The 17,012-nt window shown below is 47.8% G+C and overlaps 1 protein-coding gene across 3 annotated transcripts in view; it reads left to right on the plus strand.

Moving 5' to 3' along the window:
* The window catches only part of LOC119174612 (uncharacterized), a 612,314-nt gene that overhangs the window by 47,500 nt on the left and 547,802 nt on the right, over window positions 1–17,012 (plus strand). The window contains exon 1 of one of the 3 annotated variants that reach the window (XM_075895369.1): window positions 11,056–11,204. The exons of the other annotated variants lie outside the window; for them this stretch is intronic. The gene's annotated coding sequence lies outside the window, so the exon portion shown is untranslated. Of the gene's footprint in view, window positions 1–11,055; window positions 11,205–17,012 lie in introns of those variants that run through there. 3 annotated transcript variants of the gene reach the window in all.

Consider the following 17,012-nt stretch of genomic DNA (forward strand, 5'->3'; position numbering starts at 1 on the left):
AAACGATGAAGAAGTGTGCAGCTTGGCCAACGCGAGCGCGCCACGTCTGCCAATCTCAGCGACCGAGAAACAGCCACCGCGATTGACCTCGCGTCTGTCCCAGGCAAACATGTCATGCCATGTTCGACGCCGGCGCAAGCCGAGAAAGAAACGCCGGTAGGCACTGAGGCACCAGACTCATCGTTAAACCTAGCAGTTGATTGCCCAGAAGACGTCGACGTTGCGAGATCTACGGACGCTGGTGTCTCGCCAGGAGCAGAATTGAAACCGAATGAGCAAAGCCCATTGGATCATTCCGAAAGCCAGGCTCGTGACTCTCTTGAACAAGTAGCAAGACGCCAAGGGAGTTCTTTACTGACGTGTCTCGACAAGCAATCCGTGATCAAGTTCGTTGGAGGCGGCGACAACATTAACGCTGCAGCCCTACCACCATCTGATTCGTCCGACAGCAGCTTCAGCCTCGAAGTCGACAGTAGCATCGGACTCCCTTCTAGCCCAGACGTATGTCACGTGGAAATTCAAGCCCCGCGAGAGGTCAAGCGTGCTCACAAGTCTGGCACCAGCTCGGACGGCACCCAAGATAGCCGCTCCGAGTTCCAGCAACCAAAGAAACCTCGACCCTCTTCTAGAGGGTCGAATTGTGCTGTGTAGTGTACGTACTCGAGTCCCCCCGGACAGATCCCCGGGGTACACCGAATCGAAAAACACGACCAGGTCAGTCACCCACCTTTTGTCAATATGGCGGACACCCTGAAAATTCTTTCTTTAAATGTTCAAGGGTTCCGTAACCCAGTAAAGCAAGCCGAGGTTATCAGCATAGCCCGCGCAGAACATTGTGATATTCTGTGTTTACAAGAAACAAATTTTTTCACCATTGGCCACGTTCATGCATTCAAACGCGCTTTTAATTTAGACTGTTATTTTTCCTTCGCTACATCTCGCTCCTCTGGAGTTGGAATTATTATTTTTAACCGCGCTCTTCTGCGCAATCATCATGTTTTCTATGACGGGAATGGGCGGGTATTGGCTTTTGACTGCGTCCTATCATCCTTCAAGCTGCGTGTTTTGTGTATTTATGGGCCAGCTCAAGCAGCGATGTCTAACGATTTTTTCCGTGACCTGGACGTGTATTTTCTAGACGGTCGTCATGTCATACTCACTGGAGACTTTAATTGTGTATTAGACACGCGAGCTGACGTGCAAGGTCCAGGATGGGGTCGCTCTGATTGGAACGCGCGAGAGCTGCGTCGCCTAGTGCACCATTTCTCTTTGACAGATACGTACAGACTAGTGCATGGACCACAGTATGCCTGGACTTGGCGGCGTAGCACGTCGTCTAGTCGTTTGGATCGTTTCTATGTGCCGAGCGCGCTAGCTTCTTACGTATCGCACTCTGATGTAGTAACATTACCATCATCGCCTGTTTATATATCAGACCACCGACCAGTGACGCTCGAGGCTCACTTTCCCTTTTCATCATCAGTGAAACCTTGGCGTCTTGACATCCGCATTCTGCACGACGCGCGTACACGCTCCAGTTTATCTAGAATCTTGCGCGCCTCTCTTTCGGGATGCGGTCCGGAGGTGTGGGACGCGCTCAAGACGCAGTGGCGTTTACACTGCTCAGTAGCAGGGCGGGCCCTTAGACGCCGTACGTCCGAAGAACTAGCGGACACTGCAACAAAGCTGCGTATTGCTCTTCGGGTTGATCGACTAACTCCCTTGATGCGCGCATGGCAGCGAGAGTTAAGGGGTCGTTTTCAACGCCTCATTGCAGCTTCGTCATTGACGGCGGCTGCTTGGCGTTGCAGACGTAATCCTTGTGCTTATTCTGAGGTTCTACGATTTGCGAAAAGCTCGCTTCTCAACCCGTCGAGTCGACTAGGAACTCCGGCGGCCAGATTCTTACACACTGCCTTACCGCCGACACGTGATCAATCAGTTTTCCTAGCTCACTTTGCCAACATGGCTCGTACGACAATGTCATCACAACGCGGTACCACCGAGACAGCCACAATGTTAAGTAGGCTCCCTCAAATTTCATCTGAAGTAGCTGAACAACTATGCACAAGTCCGTCAGCTGACGAAGTGAAAGAGGCACTGTCTTCCATGAAGCGTGGCTCGGCCCCCGGGCCGGATGGGTTGCCTGTTGAGTTTTATTTAACGTTTTGGGACGACATTGGTGCCCTTTTCACCTCTGTTATTTGCCGCTGCTTCGAGAATTTTGAATTTCCTGATAGCTTTCGCGATGGTCGAATTGTTTTAATACCTAAACATGATCCATCGTCAGTTCGCCCAGAGGAGTGGCGACCAATAACGCTCCTCAACGTTGATTATAAAACTTTCGCGGCAGTTATCACTCGGCGTTTGAGAAGCCTGATGCCCTCCTTAATAGGTCATCATCAGGCGTGCTCTATTCCTGGAAGAGAAATCCACAGCCTCTCCTTTGTTACGCGCGATATAGTTGCGTACACGTTAGCAAGATCAGCTCGGGGACTCTTGGTTTCACTTGACCAGGAAAAGGCATTCGATCGCCTCGAACATAGCTTTATATTTAGCGTAATGGCAGCATTTGGCTTCTCACAAAACTTCGTCGAGCTTCTCAGAAACGCATACCGAAATATACGCAGCACGTTATTTCTTGATGGTTTAGAGAGTGCGCCATTTCCGGTTACCCGTGGTGTTCGCCAGGGGTGTCCTCTATCCCCTGCGCTTTTTGTATTCAGCCTCGAACCATTCCTTCAATCGCTAATCGCTGATCCTTACGTTAGAGGCCTTCCTCTTCCAGGTAGTGGTACCGTGACAGTGACAGCATTTGCTGATGACATCACGTTGTATTTGAAGAATGAGGACAGTTTATCCCGTAGCCTACGACTTTTTACTACGTATGGCACGATTTCAGGTGCTGCGTTAAATTTTTCCAAATGTCGATATTTATTCATTGGTTCACCAGACGCAAGTCTAAGTTCCTTTTTCGGTCTTCAAAAAAGTGACTCTATTCGCATTCTGGGGCTTGATTATACTTGCTACGGCATATCAGCCTCCTTGTGGAATTCAGTAGTCGAAGATGTAAAACGACACGTCCGGGAAGCACAAGAGTATGATTTACTGATGCTCGAAAGAAGGTATCTAGCACAGACGGTGTTTTGCGGCCGTGCATGGTATATATCTCATGTCTTACAGCCCCCATTACAAATCACCAGGTCGTTGCAATCCCTCATTGGCTCTTTTTTCTGGTCGGGTGGAACAGAGCTGGTTTGCCGAGCAGCTCTTGGGCAACCGAGAAACTGCGGTGGATTCGCATTCCCATCCGTCTCTGTTCGCTGCCGGCTACTTGCCCTACGATTCTTACTTCGGTTGTTGCATGGTGATCAGTGCCCCGCGCGTGATCTCGCCTGCTATTTCTTAGGCACCAAGTTACGCTATTTACTACCAGATGCACGGCTTAATTCTGCACCGCAAACACTTCACGTACCTGCATTTTACTCAACGGCAGTATCTTTTTATCGACACGCGCAGCAGGTTTGTCCCGATGTGGACATTCTGGAAAGCCGCATTGTAGATACAACGGCGGCTCTTCTGCTTCCTCTGGTTCCTCCAGCCCGTCTAGCACGATCGAGACATGTCTCGTGGAGCGCGATAACGGCATTGTTTTTGCCTGGTCACCTCCGTGACTTTATGTGGCGTCTTGGATGGAGAGTACTCCCAACACGGGACAGACTGGAGAGGTGGGGCATGGTCCCATCTTCCACTTGTCCTAACTGCCCGTTACAGGAGTCTAACCAGCATATGCTGCAGCAATGTGTCATTGCAAAGGTGTTTTGGAAGTCAGTTAACACTAGTTTTCGCGGCCTAGGTGTTAATCGCTTTGTAACATCTGGTCGCTGCCCGCGTAGTCGCCTTGCACGCCTTCTAATAGCTGCGGGAGCTTTTTGTTTATGGCGTAATAGGTGCGAAGCTGTTGCGACAGATCGTCGTCGTGCTCTCTTTCCAATACTGGAACGCCTCTACTCTGAACTCATATCGTTTCTGTCGGAGGAATTGTTCTTCCTTGGGGAGGAAGAATTTCTGCGACAATGGTCGTGCCGCTTTCTGTCCGTAGTTGACATACGCGTTCAATTAGTTTTCCACCTGGCCTGGTTCCTATAGCCAGGTCACCTGTCAATGTCTGATTGGTTCATGTAATCACTATGTGCTTACTATTTTTATGTGTTTGTGTGTGTTCAATATGGGTGTTAGCTCTCCTATATATGCATTTCATTCGAATGCTGTAAGTTATGTAACTTTTATGAATATTGATACCTGTTGTACATATTTTCTAACATCTTCACCAAGTCTTGTAAATTATGTACATATATCATCATGTACATTGTCCATATTGTGATTAGTGCATTTACGTAGTATATGTACAGTTATTAGTACAACGGACTATGGACATGCTACGGACTTGGACACTTTAGTTTAAATGTGTAGTGTATGTTGTGCTTTGTCTTTTGTTTGTTATTGTACCTGTTATACAGACGCTTGTCTCTTAGGTTTGTTTCGTCCTATGAAAGAATAAACTTATTCTAAACACGAAGTACTTGAAATCGTTAAACATTTTTTTTCTAAACACATTTGTTCGGAGAAGGCCCACGGAACGGCTTTATGCTCTCCCATTGTAGAGTACCTAGTACTCTAAATCGTTACCTACTCTTTTCTCAACAGGCGTCAAGTGCGGTACATATCTTTTGGGGACGCCTTAGGGACGGTATACTGCCCTCCCATACTTGAGTACGGAATACTCGGAATCGTTGAACACTTCCTTCTAAATACATGTTTGCCATGTTTGTTGTAGTAAATATGTGTACGACATAGTGATGCACAACGTGTGTGTGTACCCCTTTTCACTGGAATCTAATGATTTTCTTATTTTCGTACATAGTGTAAATAATCTTTTTCTAAACAGTGACTGCTTAATTAATGACCTGCCGTAGTAGAGTGCCAAGAACTCGGATCGTCAGCCGCATTTTCAAGTCACAGATGATAAAGGGATTATTTGCTTTGCCGTTTTCTGATGAGTGCGAGTGCGTTTTATTTTCTCTCTCTATCTATCTAACCCTTCTTTCTTGCCCCTGCTTCCCCACTCCCACTGCTGGGTAGCAAACCAGATGCCAATATCTGGTTAACCTCCCGGCCTTCCTTTTCCTCTCTATCTCTCTCTTTTTTGCTCTGTACACAACTTCAAAACTGGGTCTGCTCCCTTGTCTTTCTCGGTAGGAAAGTATATACAGTGGTGAGCCGCCTGCGCGTAGGTGTAGCTGTCACCAACGCTTACTCATTGGGATGGCGGACAACGCCGAGTGCAACGACTGTGCAGTCGATGAAACTGTTGAGCACAAGAGTGTTGTTTCTTAGGTGAGTTGGAAATCCATAGCTTAATATGATATTTGGCCCCGCCGCGGTGGTCTAGTGTCTAAGGTACTCGGCTGCTGACCCGCAGGTCGCGGGATGGCATCCCGGCTGCGGCGGCTGCGTTTTCGATGGACGCGAAAATGCTGTAAGCCCGTGTGCTCAAATTTGGGTGCACGTTAAAGAACCACTGGTGGTCGAAATTTCCGGAGCCCTCCACTGCGGCGTCTCTCATGCCAATATAAATGGTGGTTTTTGGACGTTAAAACCCATATATAATGAATAAATTCTTTTCATAATATAACAATTGTGGCGCAACTCGGACAAGCAAGAAAAAGGGAGGAAGGAGGATAGGGCACTAGCTTCCCCCCCCCCCCCCGTCTACCAACTAGTTTTTGATTGAAAATCCACCTTTTATATATCGTTAGCCGCTGGGGCCCTATCCTGTCTTCTCCTTTTTATTTGCTTGTCTGAGTTTCGCCGCAAATATTATATTGAGCTGATCAGCACATTTTGTGTCACTGCTCGACATACGCAGCAAACGAGAGGCTTCACCTCCGTACTGTTCTACATCTACGGGATGGAAACGCCAACGTTCTAGTAACGTTGGGAAACGCCTTCACTGTCAACAAGGTATTCGGACCATGGCGATGCCCATCACACTTCCGAATGGCGACGAGAGCGCTGTTGCGTTTTCTCGAGGACACCGATCTGGTTAGTCGTTTGTGGTGTCAAACGTGGAACTATTCGGCTCAGTGACGTTTCTTTCCCCCTTCCCCAGCGCAGGGTAGCCTACCGGGCTCATCCCTGGTTAACCTCGCCGTCTTTCTCCTTATTCTTGTTCTCTCTCTTTCTCTGTCTTGTTTCCCATGACAGTTGTACTGCACCAGAACTGTAGTTACCTGTATTCTTTTATTTTATTATTTTTTGTGGGTCTTTCAGACGCGGTTGATTGCAATAATTCAAGTCGGGTCGTAGTTTGAGCCGTTTCATACCGTCCGTTTCTTCGCGTGTGCCCGTGTTCGCGGTGAGTTCCTATACTGCTTATCTCGCATCCAAGCGTGTTCGCCGTTTTCCATTTGTCCATTCCATTCGGGCTTAGCTCGGTGCTGGGGAGAGCTCGTCAATTATAGTTGAAGAAAAGATGGACAGGGCGACAGTGCTGCGTGCGGACTTCCTTGCTGCAAGAAGCGCCTAGTTTGGTCCACAAAAGAAAAAATAATAAAACATGACGCTCGGACGTTTTGTTAAAGAAAAAAAAAACGAAGATGCAACTGGCCCCATTTTCACCGCGCGTATGGGCCACAAGGCGCCATCGTGCCGTTGCTGATCCAGCGTACGTCGCCGCTCTTGCTTCTTATAATAAACGCGCCCCGCTGCCCAGTTTAAGCTCGGACGTCGCCTCCATCGGTTGCGGTGGTGCCTCTCCCTTGGTCGCGCATTTCCTTCAAATCCCGCACCACCGCCGCCTACTTCTCAATGTCTTTTTTTTCCCCTCCTTCAGTTCGCTGGCGCACAAGTTTCTCATCTCGCGTCGTCTCTGGGCTTCGAAGCGAAACCGAAAGCTCGCACGTCTTCTTCATAGCTGTGGCTCCTCTCTTCTTCTTTCTGTTTCTTAATGTGCATTTTTTTTATTTACCTAAGAGGAGCCGTGGCGCCAGTGATACCTTTCTTACCGTAGACTCGCGCGTGTTCTTCTTTCCTTCTTTCTTTCTTTTCGTTGTTCCTGTTTCTTGCCAATCTCCTTGGTGCCGTGAAATACAGTATACGACACCGCTGTAAATGTGCGTCAGCGCTACGCGGCAGCGCTGTAGGTATTAGGACCTCTCATCCAGTTGATGCGATGTGCCCGCTCATTACGCGCTTCATGTGACGCGACGGGCGCAACTGGGGAGGACGTTCTGTTGGGCAAGGCCCAACCCTACGTGCACACAGTAATGTGATACGAAGTGCGGTGTACGTATAAAGCGTGTCACGTCGTCGTCTGCAAAACCTTGTAGAATGAAGCGTGCGTTGTTTCGTTCGATGCGCGCGCGCGCATGTGTGTGTGTGTGTGTGTGTGTGTGTGTGTGTGTGTGTGTGTGTGTGTGTGTGTGTGTGTGTGTGTGTGTGTGTGTGTGTGTGTGTGTGTGTGTGTGTGTGTGTGTGTGCGCGCGCGCGCGCGCGCGCGCGCGCAGGGGATGCCACAGGGGATGTGCCACAGGGGATGCGAGATGGGAAAGGGCGGTACTTGGAGTGTTCACTAGATGGACGCACAAACGGATGGACGGTCAGACAGACTAGCAGACGGACGGATGAATGGATAGACGCGCGGACGTACGGTCGGATGGACGCATGAACAGACAGACAGAATGATGGATGGACGGACGCATGGACAGATGGACGCACGGATGATCGCACGGACGGGCTGACGGACGCTTCGTCCCACTCATCATCATTCACTCCATGGATATTCTGTGATTTTTTTCGTCACTGCAGAGAGAGCGCGAAATGACACTGGACATATACCTGTCCTTGCCCGCCCCCTCCCTTTGAGGTCAAAGTTCGTGCCCCCTCGCCCGACTAAAATTGCTGCCTGCGCCCAGTGGTGTGCGTGTGTGTATGCTTGTGTGCGTGTGTGTGTGTGTGTGTGTGCGTACGCGTGCGTAAGACTCTTATTTGTTAATGTGGGACGTAAAAACCATTGCGTAAAATTACAATAAATGCCTAATTCAGAAGATTAACTGATGGAAGGAGCGAATGTTCATCGGTGAACTTTCTGTGACCATATATGTTCGGTTCCTGATTTGTTGCATGTTCATTTATCTTTTGCTTCATTTTAGGTCGGTCATCAATTTATTCAGTTAATTATTTATTCTATGCTACACGACATAGGAGATGGAATAGCTTATGTATTTTGTTTACCTCGACCTCTCCACAGAGAAAGATGGAAGAGAGGGAAAAGAAAAAAAAAGCGGAGGGGGGGGGGGGAGATACTGACAGTAATTTCACTGCAGCGTGTAGAATTCTACCGCATATCAGAGGGGTTCACACAAGCCTGTCTTTCTCAGGAAACACAGCAGGGCTTTCACAGCCTTGTGGGCTGTCGAGGCATGTGGACATTGCTGTAATAGCATCTGCACAGAAAGAGGCCGATCATCCAGTCGCCGCATTGCGTTGGCAAGTACTTGCCTATCTGAGGCAAATCGAGGACAATGGCACAGCAGGTGTTCGATATTTTCGTCGGTGCCGCAAACATCGCACGCTGCACTGTCAGTAATTCCGATTAACGTTGTATAAGCTTTCGTGAAAGCAACTCCCAGCCAAAGGCGATAGAGAAGCGAAGCTGCACGTCGATGTAGGCCGGGTGGAGGCCGGAGTTGTAGAGAAGGGTCGAGCTCGTGCAGTCTTGTACGTCGTACGCTTGGTGTGTTCCACTCAGTCAGTGTGAGACTGCGGGCCAGTTGACGAATCTGCCTCGCCGCATCCGCATCCGCTCTTGAAAGCGGAATCGGAACGCTGTTTGCTTCTTTATGTGACGTGCAAGCAGCATGATCTTCTGAATCATTGCCGCCTATACCACAATGCCAATTCTCATCTTTCTTGTCCCCTTCCCTGATCCCCCAGTGTAGGGTAGCCAACCGGATGTCTTTCTGGTTAACCTCCCTGCCTTCTCCCTTTTGTTACTTCCTCCCCCCCCCCCCCCACCTCTCCACAGCGACCCAAATACGTGTAACAGAAAATCAATTAATTATGAAAAGAACACTCGATTCGTATTTCGGTGTAGCGAATCGTTAACTTATGAATGACAGGTGCGTCCCTGGACGCATAATATGGTCGCCTGAGGCTGCCTCTGCATGGCATGAGCAGTCGGTACTTCGTAACTAGGATAGCTCGATCGCATTAAGGAGAAATTGGCGTAAACGAAAAATTCAAGGAACTTTCGTGCTATAGTGAATGAAAAGCGGTCTTTTCCCGTTTTTCCGTCTTTTTTCTCTCTCTTTATTTATATTTATTTCTATTTCTTTTCCTACTTTCTTCCTGTGTTTCTCTCTTTTTTTAAAATTTTTCTATTTCTCGCCTGCTTATTGTCTTTTCGCACAGCCGATACCACGTGGTGTCGTTTTGTACGTCGCAGCAAGAGTCCGGCAGAGGGCGCCACGGTATGTCCTCTCTGCCAATACTTTGTTTGGCCTGCGTTACACCTAGCGACGACAGCATACGACAGCCGGTCAAGACGCGCGAACAACAAGAGTATACAAAGACTTTTTATGAAAAGGCTGCACTGCTAAATATCACTTGAAGGCTGATCTCTTCTGTGCTGCATACGCGGCAAGCGGATCACGTCGCCGTGCGTCTGTGTGCATCACATCGCCGGCTGGCGCGTTTCAAAAAGCTTGCATTATGTATGGGTGCGTGGACATCAAGGCACCAGCGTGTCTCGTACTTTCGTTTGTACGAGTATATTTACAAAGACACGGGAGAACTAAGATACTGGTCGTTCACACTTGAAAGATGTCTGACATTTTTTCAGCCGCAGCTGTTTTGGAGTATCTCTCTCTCTCTCTCATATACACATTTCTGACGTGATACACGTAGCGCGCGGCTGTTCTGCTTTCGCTGGTCGCTTCATTAAGGGAGAGGGGGTGTATATGGTGAAACAGCTCGCCACGTGACTGTGACGTCAGGCGTGACGTTGCGCTACGCGTGCGCTCGGAAAAGGCACGTGTGCATAGCCTACGTGACGACGTAAGTGACATAGCGCAAGTAAGCGCTGAATGTCGCCACACGTGAGCAGCTCCGTGTATCGGATTCACTACATCCCGTGTTCTGTATACCATTTCAATGTTTACAAACACGCGTCTTTAACTGAAAGGCTTCCGGTTTCATCCACCGAAGTATGACCACACAAGTTGAACGGGCAGCACGGTGATGAATTTCAGTTGGAATGTGGTAAAAATAAAGTTAAATCCTGGGTTTTGGGTGACATAATTACAATATTACGATTGACAACATGTCACTCAGTGTTACTTTTGAGAAAAAACGCAGCGCCTTTGCGTCAGTCCACTCCGCATCTACATCATTTCATCAGTGTATTGAGCAATTTGGACTGTTAATGCATCCTATGATGCGGTAACATCAGAATCTGCCATGATTTTGTTTCGTCTGAAACCGATACAGTAGAGTATAGAAAAAGAACTGTAGAGAAAGTTGGTCTAGTTGATGCAATCGCATCGTTGAAGCAGCGCAAAAGTATGTAGACAAGGAAGACACGGACACGCAGGACGAGCGCTGGTAGTGTGATATCAGAAAAAAAAAAAAACTGCGAAAAAAAAGACTACCCAAAGACGTTTGTGCGGGCGGCGTAAAGTGTGGGGGTGGCGGGCTATTATACTGCGACGCTGTCGGCAGCTGCTGGTTCGCGCGAGTGCCCCAAGTGTATAAGCTAGACGCGTGACTTTCACACGTGCTATGTCGAAGCATTGTTCGGATCGGAGACGGGCGTCATCTCTGACGGGGTCTCGAGTGCAGGCGTCTGCGCATGCTCCTCGCGACGTCACTCGCGTGAGAGAGAGAGAAAGGACAAACACGAGAACGACGCATAGCGAAACAGTGACGCGCCTTTCACGTTACTGTTCGCCCGTTTTCCTTTCGCGTTTTCCGTTTTCCGTTCAAAATCACGCAGGCCTCCCGCATATATTGGCCGTGCCGATTCGTCAGCGTTTTTTTTCTTTTTTGTTTCGTTTTGAGCTGGAACCAGCGCCTTGCGATATGGACACTGCGTCGTTCCTCTTGACGACCTGGGGGATTCGTTCACGTGCACCGAAATCTAAGTACACGAGCCTTTCATTTCGTTGTTTCTCTCTATTTCTCACTGCAAGCTGCTCGAGTTACTATAGGTACTTGGCCATGATACATTGTTGGTGTTCAAAAAAAAAAAAAAAAGGATGGGTGGCAGTATTTTTTAAAGACAAAAACTCGCCGAACTGTGTAGCGTGCGAAGCATTCGGTGGGGCGAGTCGTAGCAGTGCACCCGTGCTAACTTAACCATTACGTTGTTATACTATCCAATAGCCATCAGTACTCAACGCTAGCCATAGTATTATATTCAGCAATCTCTCGCTATTATAATATCAGTTCTCAACTGCAGACATACACAGCTGTTGTGCTGTTATCTAAGTAAGCACGGTAAGCTTCACAATGTTAGGAAGAGCGAACGAGAAGGATAAAGAGGAAAGCTGGGAGGTTTACCGGATATGAGCAACTGTTTTGCTACTGTGCAATCGGGTGGGGAAATGGGGGTCGAAAAAAGGCGTAAAGAAAGAGAAAAAAAGAAAAAGAAGTCTTAAAGAAGACGCTTGCGCGTAAACACGCTGAAAAAAAAAAACACACAAGGAGGGTACTTTGATTGCAGTCGTTCCTAGAGGGCGGTCGATCTCAAGAAATGCAGCAACGCTTGCAGGGCCTCCTCGTGTGACGTTGGGGCCCGTCGATGGCGTAGAATTCTCTCCTCTCCGACAAAGGTCGGTCATAGTACCTGTTTGGCGCGTTGTGCTGTGGGCCGTCGCAAAATATATGTCCGATTGTTTCTTCGTTGCCGCAGTGGTCGCAGGCTTGGGTGTCAGCCATCCCTATGCTGATTGCTTAGCCGTGGGAAACGCGCAACGCCCACCCAAAGCTGACACAAAAAGTTATACCTTTTAATTGTTCATAATAGTGTACGCTTTATCCATGTTTCAAAAAATGAAATGGACATTGAAAGGCTCATTTTTTTCCGGTAAACACAAAATTAATAAGAATTAACAGACAATGACACCAAGGAAAGTACATATGATGTTATTAGGAGTAATCGCAATGTAAATGTGAAGAAAGAAAGCTGGTATAAAAGATGATTCACCGCAGGCAGAGTCATGGCTCGGCGTTGACTGACACTTTCGCGTTTAAATGCACGCGTATACACCCCATAATGTGGGCGTGGGTATGACCGCTGCCGTAGCCAAGCTGGTAGAGCATCGGACGCGTTATTCTAAGGTCACAGGTTCGGTTCCTGACAGCGACGAGTTACGTTTTCGTCCACTTTTCTTTCTTTACATTTACATAAAAATTACTACAGATAACAGCCGCTATACAGTTGCTTTGGTACAAATAGTTGTATGTTCTCGTTGATATTATCTATGTTAGGTAATACTAGATAGTTCGTTTGCAGACTCCAGTTTACGTCACCGGGGGGCTCTTCATATAGTGACAAGTTCGAGCTATGCGAGTTGTTTTTCGCGGAACCAACGTAAATGTTGACCGACAAACTTCTCCTGAAAACCGGAGTCGCTTCAAAACTGCTTCGAGTTAACAGTGGGTGCCCAGGCCGTTAGTTTCGGTTTGAGTGCACGCACGCCGTATACGTGATTTTCGGTTTGTTCCGTGAACCGAAACGCAAGGAGTATAGCTCAGGGGCAGCTTCTGTTGGTTACGTACGCACGCCGTTTTAGAACAATGGGTTGCCAGAGGGCCAACAAAAAATAGTGCTTAGCGCATGAAGCGTGCGTAGTGGCGACAGACTGAACCGAGTGGCCTCGCACAACTCCGTGTATACATTGCCGACACACACTGAGATCGATAACGGCATGTCAAGCCAGCCCGCGGTCAGGGTCGTCTTCGTGCCCAAGTCAACTGGCCCGAGATGCTCGCTATACTTCCTCATTTCATCCCTGTGGGAATGCAATCACCTCTGCCAAAACTTGAACTCGCCAATAATTACTCAACTAATTAGTTAATCAATAATGATCGTTTTAAACAGTTATTGACCATATTAAAGGTAAAACTTTGCTGTATTATGAGGGCAGAAATAAAGAAAAAATAAACTGCCAGGCCTGCGTGGCACTGTCACAGCGAAAGCTGGAAGAGCGGCCTCTCACAGCCTTTTTTTAGCACTCTTTTGGTAGCTGCTGCAAGCATATTTGACTAGCCATTAATCATTGAGTAGTAGGCAGGCATTCACTGTGCCATGCTTAGTCATCCTTCGGATAAGCGTGGTAGCAGCTGCACACATGCAAGGAACTTTGTGCAATTTTTTGTGTGTGTGTGTCATGTGGCTGATGACGATGAAAAATTGTCCCATGAGCTATTGTATAATCCTCACAATGCCCCACAGTGGGTATGCGCCATAGTCAATTGGCGGACAAGATCAAGCTTTTGTAAAGGGTTGGAGCATTCGACGACCTATACTCGTAGCGCTATTCGCATTACGTGACACCTGGTTGTTCCTTTGACGCTCTAAATATACTTTATTACTCATATTAATGCGATTTCTTTGCTGGCATCAAGCCATGCCTAAGGATAGTTTGCAAAGGAGTTCCAAACAACGGCGTGGCTCAGTTCACGTTTCACATGTTCGACAAAATACAAGTGTATCACAAAATGCACGCTACCTTAATAAAGAAAAAAAAAAACGGCGTGGCTCAGCGGTAGAATACTGGGCGCTGGCACCAGGGGGACCCGGGTTCCAACCGCATTGTGTCCTTTGTGTTTTTTTTTATTTCTTACCTTTTTTTTCTTGTTTCGTCCGATACGGGCACCGGTGGCGGACAACTACGGCGTCGCACGCGATCCGTGTTGTGATCTCATAACAGCTTTCGCTGCAATAAAACGTAAAACCCGAAGAATGTTGGATCACAATAGCCGCTACAGTGTGTGCGAATATCGCCCTATAGCTTGAAGGGACTGTCTACCGTTTTTCGTTGCTCTCCTGTCTTGTGTCGCAATAAAAAAAAAAGCATATCATGTGAAGTGTCTAACCTTGCAGCGGTCTCTTTGGAAGGTGCGTAGAAAATTTTAAAACGGATTTGTTTTTTTTTGTTTTTTTTTGTCCGCGTTATGTATCCTTCCATCGGTAAGATTAATGCCCACGAAGTCGAAAGTTGAAACCAGGTGTGGCTTTTTGCAGGCTTCATCAAGTTTGGTTATTAATAAAACAAATATCTTAGTGGTCGTTGTAGGCCCACACACACACTTTTTTGTTGTTCTCATGAGCAGCGGCGGCGAACGTCGCGGTCGTGTTTCTCCGCTGTTTGCAGGCAGGTATGTAGGCAACTGATGGATGGATGGATTGACGTGGCTGTACCCTTTAGATCGGGCGGCGGCTAACGCCACCTAGCCGTAATACTTAGCTTTATTTGGCAGCGCCACCGGGTGCCTATTTGAGCACGTGAGAAAAAAAAAGCAAAAATTGGTCTCTGGCGCAACCTAAAGCTGCCCCAAGTGCATAAAATGCAATCTTGAGTTAAACGTGTTTTGTTTTTTAAGCAAAATAAGTTTACCGCCAGAAATTTCTTGTCCCGCCGATAGATTGTCAAGATTGACCTCATTCGCTGTTGGGTGACGTACGTTAGTGGTCACTTTTTATCGACTTTCTACATCAAGTAAAAATTATAATTCCTTGTTTCTGGCCCGAAGGCATGCTCGTTGCCGCCGATGTGATGAACGATCTTTTAACTTTCGCCACATTCAGAAAAAAAAAAAAAATTCCGAGCGGTAGTGACAGTCCCTTCAAGTCTGACGACAACTGCACCTGCCGTGCTTCGTAATAGATGCCTACCTGGAATGTCGACTTATTTTGCTTCGAGTCGCACACCTTTGCCCTCCAGCCTCGTCGCCAAATGGAAATAAAACACGCTGCTAGAAGAGGCAGTGGAACACGGGGTTTACCTCGCGCAACCACGATTACGCGCCCCACGTTGGCCCCGCCCATCTGCTTCATGCTATGTCACGCGAGGTGCGGTCGTAACACACACTCTCTCTTCTCTCCCCCTTCTTTCTTCTCCTCTCTGTACACGTTGCGTTGTCGCGTGACTTGACGGGTGACACTGGGACGATTCTCACCGCGTTTCCGTCACGCTATTACGGCACTCTTTCGCTTGGCGTATATCTATAACTCCCGTTTCCTTCCCCTTCGTGAGCGTGACTCTATCATCTCCCTATCGCTCTCTCCTTGTGTAAGGTCGAGCGCCCTCTGATGTTCCACTAACCGACGGCGCCTGTTCGAAGTTCTCAGACTCGAAACAAGGGCCTTATTCTCAATCCGTCATTTTGAGGCGAAACGAGGGAAGGGAGGGGGGGGGGGGGGGTATACGATTACATTTGCGTGACTAGACGCGGAAGCCTCTAAGTCGCTTTGCACTTGTAGTTTTTGTTTGTTCTTTTGTTCTTCTCTTGTTGTTTCTTAATATGAAGTCTTCATTGTTTTTATACAAGGTTCTAACAATAAGCTTAAGTGAGCGAGAATGTAAGGTACAGTTGCACTAGTTGAACTAACCGCTAAGCTTGTCGGGCTTGCAACCTTAGGCGGGATGAAAAGTTACTTAAAGATTAAAACATCAAAAAATAAGGAGGGGAGAAAGGTGGTTTCTTACGCCATCTCATTTTGTCTGCGAAACAGAAAAGTTGGATTAAGCAAAAGCGAATATCTGATTTGCGGCAGCTCTGCAAATCCTTCCCTGTTATATCATGTATGTATGTATGTATGTATGTATGTATGTATGTATGTATGTATGTATGTATGTATGTATGTATGTATGTATGTATGTATGTATGTATGTATGTATGTATGTATGTATTTACTTATGTATGTGCTATCGAGAGCAATGTGAGCTCTAACACGCGAGCGCCTGGCAAATTTCCTCAAAACCGAAAAAACCTGGGGAGCTATTCTCACGGTGTCCAATTCAGGGACATGTCCGATTTGCCAGAGCGCGGTCAGTTACGCCCTCCCTCCCCACAGAAAAAAAAAATAACGGTGAGTTGTGACGTCATCGCGCGCTAGACCACGTTGGCGCACTCATCCCGACAGCACATTCCCAGCGTAAAAAGAAACTAAGTGGACAAAATTTAGAGTAACAGGTCTTTCAAACGAGCTTGGCAAGTTTGCACGTGCGTATGCCATCGGTTGAGATGTTTGAAAAGTGATGCGGGGAATGCGCACAGACCTTTCAGGGGCGTCTGGCGGGCAGCCGCGTTAAGCATAATTCAAGGACTAACGTGATTAGAGTGTGTGCACGACCTCAGAGATGTGCGTCTAAAAGTGGATCTCAGGGGCAGCATTTGCTGTGGTGAAACGCGTTCCATCTTTCTCATTTGTGGCGAGAGCTGTGAAAGCTGTGTGGCGTCAAAAGGATGTTGCGCAACAAAGACCGGAAACGGGAAGGAGGAAGGAAGGAAGGAAAATAGAGGGAAAAGAAAGGCAGGGAGGTTAACCAGCCTATAGGCAGCCGGTTTGCTACCCTGCGCATGGGAGAGGGATGGGGGAGATGAAAGAGAGTAGAGAGGGAAGAGAGAAACAGCACATTCGGCAGCACACGCGCGCACACTCAGCCATAGTCCAGTCTTGTCTTTCGCGGTGTGTGACATTGCTGTTACAGTCGCTTGTTCAAGTCGGTGTGGTGGTGGTAGTGGTTAGAATGAAGAGGAAAAAGGCACCTAATTTCTGTCTGCCTTCAGGCGACACGGCGCAGTGCCTTATAGGGGGGGGGGGGAAGGAGGGATAAAAAGAATAGAAGAAAAATAGACGGAGAAGCAGACAGCCAAGCGAGAGAAAAAGAAGTAGATAGGAAAGTGGGGATCCGGTCGAAGCAGTCCAAGGGCGGGGTGCC

This window comes from Rhipicephalus microplus, chromosome 5 (genome assembly GCF_043290135.1).
Source record: "Rhipicephalus microplus isolate Deutch F79 chromosome 5, USDA_Rmic, whole genome shotgun sequence".
NCBI classification, from domain to species: domain Eukaryota; kingdom Metazoa; phylum Arthropoda; class Arachnida; order Ixodida; family Ixodidae; genus Rhipicephalus; species Rhipicephalus microplus.